Source organism: Sturnus vulgaris, chromosome 2, assembly GCF_052056855.1.
Source record: "Sturnus vulgaris isolate bStuVul1 chromosome 2, bStuVul1.hap1, whole genome shotgun sequence".
NCBI lineage: Eukaryota > Metazoa > Chordata > Aves > Passeriformes > Sturnidae > Sturnus > Sturnus vulgaris.
In genome coordinates, this window is record NC_142244.1 from 1,473,839 (window position 1) to 1,484,088 (window position 10,250).

Below are 10,250 nucleotides of genomic sequence, written 5' to 3' on the forward strand. Positions count from 1 at the left end.
TTTTATGTATTTTTTAAAGAAATGGTTATATTTATTTTTCTTCAGTTTAACTTGAATTTTGTTTCTCTAGCAAGAGACATCAAAAAGATGAAGATAGTGACCTTGTGGAAGCAGCTTTCTTCTACAGTCCTGCTTGAGTTGGGTTTTTAGTTGAGCTGCCCTTCAATTATAACGAAAAGAAAGAGATAATTAATATAAACGTGCTCCGTCTCCCATCCAACCAAATTGCAGGTTTATTTATTTTACCTATGTTGGTACTTATTAAAACACATTCCCATTCCCTAAGCCTCTGGGTTCATTTACATCTTTAGAAACATAATTAAACTTCAGTCATCCATAGCTGTCTGTCTGCATTTGAAACTGCCAGAAGACAGGCATTAGATTAATAACTTCCAACAAAGGTATCAGAGGGGGAAGCTGACACCATTCCTGAGATGGACTTTGTCTTGAGCAGGAAAACCTCTCTGTGTTCAAGTCCAGCAGGGAGTTTGTGTGGGCAGAGAGGAGGATATAAAGGGTGACAAAAATATGATTTTGGGTTTCCAGGCATAATTGTTAACTTTGCATGTCTCACATTTTGATTGCCAGCTGGACTCTTCAGAATGGTCTGATTTTAAGAGAATATGTGGGAGGCATTCTTTAAAAATCATGATCCTATAATGTTCTGAAAAACAGATACTTTGAAATATAACTACTTCGTGTGATTTACAGAAAATTTGAACCACACATTTGTAGGATTTTTGCTTGCTTGTTCTTTTCTGCATAGTGTATTTAATTTTCCTCCAGCATTGCTTGAATGAAGAATTAATTTATTTATTAAAATGTTGAAATAAAATAAATACAAATATTATATATAGATACCTAAGAAATGTATATGCACTTTATACAGGCTGTCATTTTAAAGTAATGTGCTACACAGAAAAGGGAATAAAATTAAACCCTCTCTCCATTACTTTAATGGATGTTTTGGAGAACATGTATTGCACTGCTTCTCCTTTTTCTTGATCTCTTTTCCCCATTTTCTTTATTCATCCTTTTTCCCTTTTGTATTTTGTGTCATTCCTTCTAATTTCCTACCTTCTTCTCTTTCCTTCAGCAGAGTTTTGTTTTTCTTTTTCCAGATCTGAATTTCTGTTCAGCTCCACCAAAGACTTTCAGGGCTGTATTCCTATATATCCCTCCTACATCCCCTGACTCAGACTATTCTTCTGCTTTTTTATGCTCTTCCTTCTACATCTTCTTCCTGTTTTCCTCAGTAATCTTCCTACTGTTTTTTCTTTCCTGTTTTCATTTTTTTGTTAATATACACATGAAAAATTCCTTATTGTAACAAAAAGTTTCTCCTCTAGCTCTCCCTGGCTTCTGCTCTTGGCCTCAGCAATGGATTTCTGGGGGAAAACCTCTGGCTTGTCCTGTTGGGAATGGTTTCTGGCAAAAAGGTGTGAAACAGTCAGAGCAGGCCAGTGAGAGATTGTCATCATGTACAGAAAAGCAGGATGTGACCAAACCCATGAGACAAAGGGGCTCTGCAGGAAGAAGTCCCTCTGAGACCTGTCTGACATCAAGCAGATAGAAAGAGGATGTTTAACAGAAGCAGGCAATGTTTAACAGAAGCAGGAGGTCTTCTGGGACCTCATCCAGCCCTTGCTCTCAATGATACAAAAAGATCTTGACTGCATCTCAAAATACAAGCAGTACTGGTTATTTTTAAAGATCAGACATGTCTCAGGGACAAAAAAATATACCTATGTGGTTTACACAATTTAAATCAAATCAAGGTTGAAGTAACATGTTGTTTTATTAGTGACATGTAATTAACTGCCAATCACTGAATTTTACACATGAGACAGCATCAGCTACACAAAAAATAAACCACAATAGCACACCTCCAAAATAATAATAAACATCTATAAATTTCTAACTATCCTTCTGGAGGAATACTAAAAACCAAAACTAAGCTAGTTTTGCCCTCACCCTGCAGAGTTATACATATTCTCCCTCCCAGGCCATACACACCCAGTGCCAGGGGGTTGTGAGGACCCTGAGAGGGCAGGTTCCTCTGCTCACACACGGCTCATGCTGGGGATGCTGCTCTCTGCAGCCTGCCAATCCACCACTGTGAAAGCACCCTGGCAGTTCACCTATGTTCCCTGAGGTGTGGGCTCCTGCACCTTGTACCCAGTGTTGTCAGCCCAGTGGCTGGCTGCTCGCTGTGTGGGACGGAGGGGGAGGCTGACCATGCTGACCACGCTGGCTGGCAGCTTCTCTCTCTGCCAGACAAGGTTTATCTGGCCCTTTGTTTCCACTCCAGCATCTTTGTTCCATGTTACAGATCTTCATGTTTCTCCTTTATAGCTTTTCAGGTTGATTTATTCTTTGTATCAAAAGTCAGTGTAATCCCCTGGTTGCTTTTTAATCTGGATGATGGCCATCTTTCTCTTTAGCCCCTTTCTCAGAAGCTACAGGATTAAGTACAAAGAATATACATCAGAACATTGTTCCACCCACACTGACCAGCTTTGCTAACAAATAGGATTAAACAGCTTGGTTAGCATCTCTGTAGTCTGTCATGTCATCTTGCTCTGAGCTGGCTTTTGAGACTGCTACATTATTCTGTGTAAGCAAGCAGATACAGAAAACTCTTGCAAACAAGACAGCAAAAATGAATAAAAAACTACCCATGAGGAATGCCTGTGAATAAGGGCTAAAAGCACCTTGGCTCTCTGGGGAAAGCCTCCAGTATTGCTGGTTTGTAAGGAAAGCCAGTCTCGGCTTTTGCATACGAGGTCTCTATTGAATCTTACCGTGTTTTTCAGCTGTGTAGCCCATTACCCTGCCAGATATTTTTGTGTCTCTGGAAGACTTCCCAGAAGAGGGCATGTGCCTGCATTTCAGCCTGGCATCTTAATTCAAACCCTCTTTCTCTCCAGAGTGTCTGTCTTAAAGGCAAATAAGGAACTGGGTGATGTTAATTACCACCAGTTACTGACTGAAGATGAAAATATGTGTGGGGACAGGTTTGAATGTGAAGCAAACGGCAACAGTACCTTAAAAGACACAAAGAACCATCCGACTTCTTTTGCCAAGGCTGTAACTTGGCATTAGGGAGCTGTAGCATTAGATAAGATTGTATTTTATATCTCTATCTAATATATCTATCTATATATCTATATCTATATCTATATCTATATCTATATCTATATCTATATCTATATCTATATCTATATCTATATCTATATCATCTATAGCTATATTATCTATATCTATATCTATATAGATGCAGTTTATGATTTTTAAAAATTCTTCTACCAGCTAGGCAATTATACAAAAGTCAAACTGTTGCTAAATTTTCAAAAGTCTACTGTTCTATATTTAATATTTTCAAAGGAAGAAAATGCAAGGTCTAACCCCTGACTAGAGTTCCTGCTTGATAAAACATGCATGTTTAGGAATCCACCTCAACTTTCCAAGAAATAAGCATTTGGTATATATATATATATATAATTAAAGTCAAATGAAAATGAGAAGTTTATATGCTCTGTGAAAGCAGAAAGAAAACAGAATTCAGAGCTGTTATTTAGTCCCATAGCTTCCCTGTATTAATAATTATCTGAATAGCAGGAAAAATGGGAAATTTAAACCAATAAACGTCTGAGTAGGGTGGAATTTTTGCAGGGGAAAAAGAAAATCCAGCTATTCTTGGTAGTTCTCTTTGTTCTCTCAGAGGAGCAAACCAGGAAAACTTGGAAAATGATTTGGCTGAGAAAGATGAGGATTTGTACAATGAGGGAAGTTAAGCTTGAAAAAAATTTTAAAAGATAGAGCTTTCTGTACATACATAACAGAAAAAGCATCTTGCACTGTAGCTCAATGACAAAACCAGTGAATTGTCAGTGAATTGCTGAAACCTGCAAAACAAGATAAAGTCAGAGGTCGTGTGGAAGCTGAAGAGATCCCCAAGAGAGGCATGGATAAAGATGTCGAGGGTACCTAGTGACTGGAGTGGAAGCTAGATGCTTTCTAAACTGAATTCTGCAGTTCACTGGAGTCTGAAACGTCAGAAGTTGTCACTCAAAAGGGAGAACTGGGGCTGCTGAGATAAGATCTAGTCATCCTTGAAAGGAACAGGGCCAGCCAACTAAAGGAATGAAGACATGTTTGAATTGGATCAGCTGTGCAGCCAGCAGCAGAGGCAATGAGCAAATGTTGACAAATTCCATATGTTCAGCTTTTCAGGTAAGGGAGCTTCATCCCAGACTCTGGACAGCAGTGGCAACTGATGAATTTCAAAATGTTTTTCGAGAGAGTGAATTAGGCTGATTTTAAAGACATTGCAGGCATTCTTCTGCCATTTTTTCCCCCCATCAGTCACAACTGTCAGAAAAATTGTGGATTGAATTCCCAGAAAATAAATAACTAATCGTCCCAGCAGAAGATTAATGGCTGGCTATGTGATAGGAAAAGTTGGACCTCTAATCTGGAAATAATCCACATATATGCAATATAGACTACTTATATAACACAGGTCAGTCCTGTATTTATTTAATGTATGTTACACCTCTGAAATTAATTAGGTGGATAATTTAAAACATTTAAATGCCAAAAAATTTTACTACTTGATGGTGAAATTTAGATATTTAATTGACAGTGACAGGGGAAACCTCAAGAAAAACGGTTAAATTTATTTTCAAACTTTTCCTCAAAACATGGCTAATTTGTCAATGCCCCCATTTATTTCATATGGTCATTTATTTATTTATGTGGCATTTATTTCCACACATATATGCACAAATACAGACACAAACATGTAGATGATACTTCAAAATCGTCTATATAAATTTATTTTTAACTTCTTGGGTAGAGAAGGGGTAATTTGTCCACAATAGGACATACTGCCTTGGTGTAGAAAAATATACCAGGTATTTAGACACAAGTGGTTTTACTGCAAGAAAGTTTGGCTGCTTTTCTGCCATAACGGCCAGGGATAGCTCACTAGCTCTGCAGCAGGTCCAACGCCTTTTCATCAGAGGTTAACAAAGGGATGGACTAATACCCTGATTTCTGATAGGAATGGGCGGAAACGACTCATATCTGTTAGCTCCACAGGGCATTTCTGGTTCTATAAACTAGTTTGAAAGCATGGAAGTATCCCAGATAATGGCACATTAGTATGGCAGAGTGCACAAGCTAACGAGCCTTGCCTCTTGGGGGAATCATTAGGCTGAGGGCAGTGCTATTTTGACGTGAGTACTTTGCTCCCAGTGTCACAGTTAACTCAATGACGCTGGCTTGGTGGGAGGGGGTGAAGTCCCTGAACCATCTTGTATTGCTATGCGGAGTGCAGTGGCTTGCAGTACCTCTAGTTCTGATGCTTAGGTAATCTAAGTTAGGTTAAATTAAATTTTTGACCAAATTAAGCTAAATTAAATTTCTTCTGAAACTGTGTGTTGTTATATATTGGATCTAGTTTCTAGTCAAGTCAATGGGTCATTCCATGGACTTCTCTGAGTTTTATATCAGCCTTCAAACATTTTCATGTAAGAGAAATAACAACAAAGTGGGGGAAGGAGGAGAAGGAAAAGTAGACCAGCCCCTGGCTTGGCACATTTGGAAATTTAGACAGATATTGCAATAAGAACACACTGTTTTATCTTCAAAGGCAAAACAGAGTCAAGGCTCAGTTATGACAATCTATGCAGAGAGAGCTGCAGGGCTAGTTAGATGATGAGAGACTGATTTTCATGAAGAAAGATATACCAACTGACAAGAACACAGAATCATTTTAGAGAGCAGTTCAAAATGTGCTGTTTTTTTCAGACATTTCCCTCCAGCTATACAGAGACAGGAAGGACGTCCTACAGAAAAGGATGTTAGCTTTAGTTCTCAAGAGATCCCACCTGAATTTCTTGTTCTGCCCCAAACTTTTTCGCAAAAACTTGATCAAATCTTGTTTTGTTAAATCTACAAAGGTTGTTTTTCCAAGTGCCAGTTCCAGTCTCTTGCTTCCACTGGTATCCAAGCATAAATGTTTTTTATCAATGGTACTGGGCACTTTCTGACGAGCACAGTAGCTGAGCACCCATAGAGCCTTTCAGTTTTCTTTTGTTTCAATGCCTCCTGAGTAAGAAAGGGAAGGAGGTGCTGAGAAGTTCCCCTGTTATCCAGGCTAGTTTTAAACATGGAAGCTCTGGACAGTGGTTGCAATGCTCTGCTTTTTGGTGTTTTGTTGCTTTTCTTTTTTCTTTTTTTTCTGAAGGAGGGTTTAGTGCAAAGTTTTTTCCAGTTGCTGGCTTTTCCATGTTGCAACAGCAACACTGTTATGATGCAGCTATAAGAAGTGCATTTAAAGAGTGTAGGACTAAATAGGTAGTGAAGGTAAGCAGCTGCTTTTCTACCTAAAAGTGGTAAAAGCACAGAGGTGGTAGAGGGCCAGTTCTGAATAACTGAATCTCAAGGATATTCTGTGTTTCTCAGCACAGTGTCACAGCCTGCCTACCAAAGCTGCCTCATTCTGAGGGGAGGCAGCTGTTCCAGCATACTAACAAGCCTGTTGTGAGTGCTACTCTAATGTGGCTACAAAGATGCTTAGAACTGGCTTTACTGAAATCCAGCCTGGGATCTCTGTCATGTGCAGTGTTCATGGAGATGCTCAGAGGTACACATGATGCGCAGATCAGCATCAGACCCAGGCTCAGCAGATTCCTGATGACTTAAGGCAATGTTTCATTACTTTGAAGCAATTATATTTTGATTGGACAACTGGTGTCTAAACCCTCATTCTAAGACCGCTGTACCCACTAAAGGGTCAAGGAACTGCTTTGTAAATAGAGGCAGACAGGTCCTTGGCTGTGTAAATCAGTGCAGCTGCCTTTAAATCGATGAAGCTATTCTAGTACACTCAAGGTGAGGATCTGACTCAAAGACTAATGAAAGAGAGGTGGCACCAAGAATGAGATTTTTCTAAAGCACTCAACATTAGTCTGACTCTGTGCCCATTTCCTCTGAAAGTAAAAGACATTAAATTCTGAGGAACAGATGCCAAGCTGAAAGCTGAGAAATCCCATCCCTCAGACCAAGAGTGCCACAGATTGTGTTCTGGTGAGAGGTGATTGTGGAGATTGAACAGTTTGGTGCAGTACTTTTTGGTCAGCAGTTAAAAAGTCAAAAAACTCTGGTCTGCTCAAAAACCAGGATAGAAAAGCCAAAACAGACAGGATAGCCAAAACAGACAGGATAACCAAAAAGCAGTGCCTTTCCACTGCATCCCCAAGTACGGAAACAAACTGCAAAACCTTAGGTTCTCCCAGGACTCCAAGATGTAGGGTCTTGCCCACCTCAGATCAGCTTTTTGGATATATGTTTCTATGAGGATTTCAGGAATTGTTTAAGGCCAAGCTGTTCTGCATTGATGTTACTATATGACTAAAAAAGCATGTGAGTGGGGAGAGAGAGCTTGTTTTGAGGACAGCAGTGGGATGGGGTCATTGAAATGCTCAGTGTCTTTGCTGATCCATTGCAGATCAGAAAATGTTGGATTAATTGACCTTCTCTGTCCTTGCTGTATTGCACCCAATGACAGTACAACATAAGTAATTCAAAGAATTTAATTAAAGAAAACATTTCAAGCAGAGAGGACAAAAATAGTACTTAAGCAACCCTCCTCTCAGACACCCTTTAGTATAATGATACAAAAAAAGAAATTTAAGTTTGTACCTTAACTTCTAATGGAGCACGGAATGGGTTAATGTAACTGGAGAAGATAAATGTCAGGATAATTTTTTAAGTGCTTTATCTGCTAATAGCACTGAGCCCAAAACAGCACTGATGTGTTAATGCAACTTGATCAAGCTGATTATATAGCAGCATAAAGACATTCTGCTTATCTGCTGGCCTCATCATCATTCATTTTCAGTGTGTTTGAACTGACTACACTACACATCAGTAGTTATGTTCTATATGCAGTAAAATTACCACATTACATGTTTGCAATTATATACTTACATATATTTGCTTCCTGAGGACAGGAAGCTTTCCATCATTCTGTGGCTGTGGAAGTGCTTTCACTGTGAAAAGACTTTCACACAGGAAACATTTCATTTATCACAACTATCCTTTTTGAATCCAATAGTTATGGTTAATTCAGCAACAAGCAGATTCTTGACAAGAACATGAGGATACCCCTCAGTAACAGTTACTTACCTCAGCTGGCTTCAAAACAGGCTTCCTGAAAGAATAAGGGTTCATTTTTCAGACTAAGAGTCTCAAAATGTAGGTATTAGATAATCTTGACCCATGGTTCACAGACGACATGCTGTCTCTAGGAATTTCTCCATTGCCCACGACCCTAGGGAGTATAAATATTCCAACTTAATCTGGCAGGGAGAGAGAAATACCATATTGGCTGCAAAATGCTTCTGTGTTGTGGCTGGTGTGCCCGAAATGGGAGCGATATCCATGTGGAAATGGGTTAAGGCAGGGTATAATTCTTAACTCTACTGTGGAAGCAGCTCCCTGGCTGTCTGGGGTTCTCTGCTGCACAGACAATCGTGCTGGCACAGACAGTCATTCAGGAGGACATCCTTAAATGCTATAATTTAGGGGAGCACACTGTGCATGTTGTATTTTATAGAAAGCAGATGAATCCCTGCTTTCAACAGCACAATCCAACTCAGATTACTGTTTGAAGCTCTAAGTATTGCCTCTATATGTAATTTTTCTGTAACATCTCTGTTTGCATTGATAGTAAAATCTTAAAAGGGAAGACAAAAATAAGACATCATTTAAAAAGTTAGGAAAGAAATCAGAAAGTGCTGTTTGGAGTAGGAAACTTTTAATGCTAACATTCATATCAGAACACATGCAGTGCCAGTTCTCTGTAATTATCAAAAAACAGAAAGTATAAGCATGGGGGAAAATATGAAGCTGGAAGTACACATGACGAGAGAAATAATGGCTAAATTATTCTTATTTTCACAATTTCTCTTTTGGCATCCTTCTCATAGCAGAGAGCATAATTTTTACTGTTTTTAAAGTTTCATTAATTTTTTTGTTTGCTTTGTTTACATCCTGGAGAAGTCTGGTATCCTAATACCACTGCATGGCCCACCAACAGGATCCCCAAAATGGAAAAGCATCTTATTATGAAATGTTGTCTTCAAACCAAGAGACATTTTTGGGTATTAAATGGCAGTTTGTGGAATAAAGAAATTGAAAATATGCAAGTACACTCAGCAAACAGATGGTGTTTAGAATGAGCTGGATTCCCTTTTCATAGCCCTAGCTCAAAATATTTGATTTAAAAGTTCACATTAAAGCTTTTTTTCCTAATCCCTTAGTAAGCTATAGTGGTCTTTAAGGTTATCTGTCACTTCAGCTTGAACACAGGCTTTAATTTCTCGAGTATGATCTTACTTGCAAGTAGACCATATAGAATACCAGATATTCTGTTCTATTTAAAAAGGAAAAAAAAAGAAAAAAAAAAAAAAAGAAAAAAAAAAAAAAAAAAAAAAAAAAAAAAAACAAAAGAAAAAACCCCTCAGGACATTGTATTCCAATAGCACCAATAGGCCAAAGGGGTGTTTCTACAAGAAATTATAAGAGGAAATATGCCTCTTTATGATGTACTCAGCTTGTTTGTGGGAGGTTATTTTTGTTGGAAAAATTGAAAGACTTAAACATCATTTCAGATTTGAAAAGGTTGATCCCAGTGAAAGATAAGTCCAGCAAAACCCAAGCAGATTTGCCAACTGGAATTTTTTTATATTCCTGTTCCTTTATCCTACTCCATTAATAAGACAGAAGTTTGTCTGTGCTCAGTACCAGAATTATGGAGTGACAGGAAACTAAAGAGAAGGGGATTGTGGTCAGTATTGGCTTGGATAGAAGAGCTGTCTTCTTTTTAGAGATGATCACTACGACAGCCAAGATTGCTATGTTGGAAAGTGCATGGAAAAGCTGAAATAATGGTTTTGATCTGAAGGAGTGAATGCAGGTCCCTTTTTGGCAGTGTCTCTGTCACCTGTGGTTGTGCGCTGTATGCTGGGTTGTGTTGCTGAGTCAGAGAGGCCTTGAAGGGGACACAAATTATCCTAGCATGGGGCAGTGGGAACAGGTCAGGTACCATCCTTGTCTCTTAGGGGAAATTGCTGAGGAATTATTTTAACTGAAGCTTGTTACGTTGTGCCTTCTGGCCATTTTACGTGGCACAGGGGTTTGCCTGTGAATATTGAAGGTGCTGCTTGCACACCTTG

At 38.9% G+C, this 10,250-nt stretch overlaps 1 long non-coding RNA gene across 2 annotated transcripts in view; it reads right to left on the reverse strand.

The window, feature by feature from the left end:
- Window positions 1–8,559, reverse strand: part of LOC148224596 (uncharacterized) — an 80,280-nt gene extending 71,721 nt beyond the window's left edge. For both annotated transcript variants that reach the window (XR_015799453.1, XR_015799451.1), the window contains exon 1: window positions 8,200–8,559. This is a non-coding gene — a long non-coding RNA (uncharacterized LOC148224596). The remainder of the gene's footprint in view (window positions 1–8,199) is intronic.
- Window positions 8,560–10,250: the final 1,691 nt, after the last annotated feature.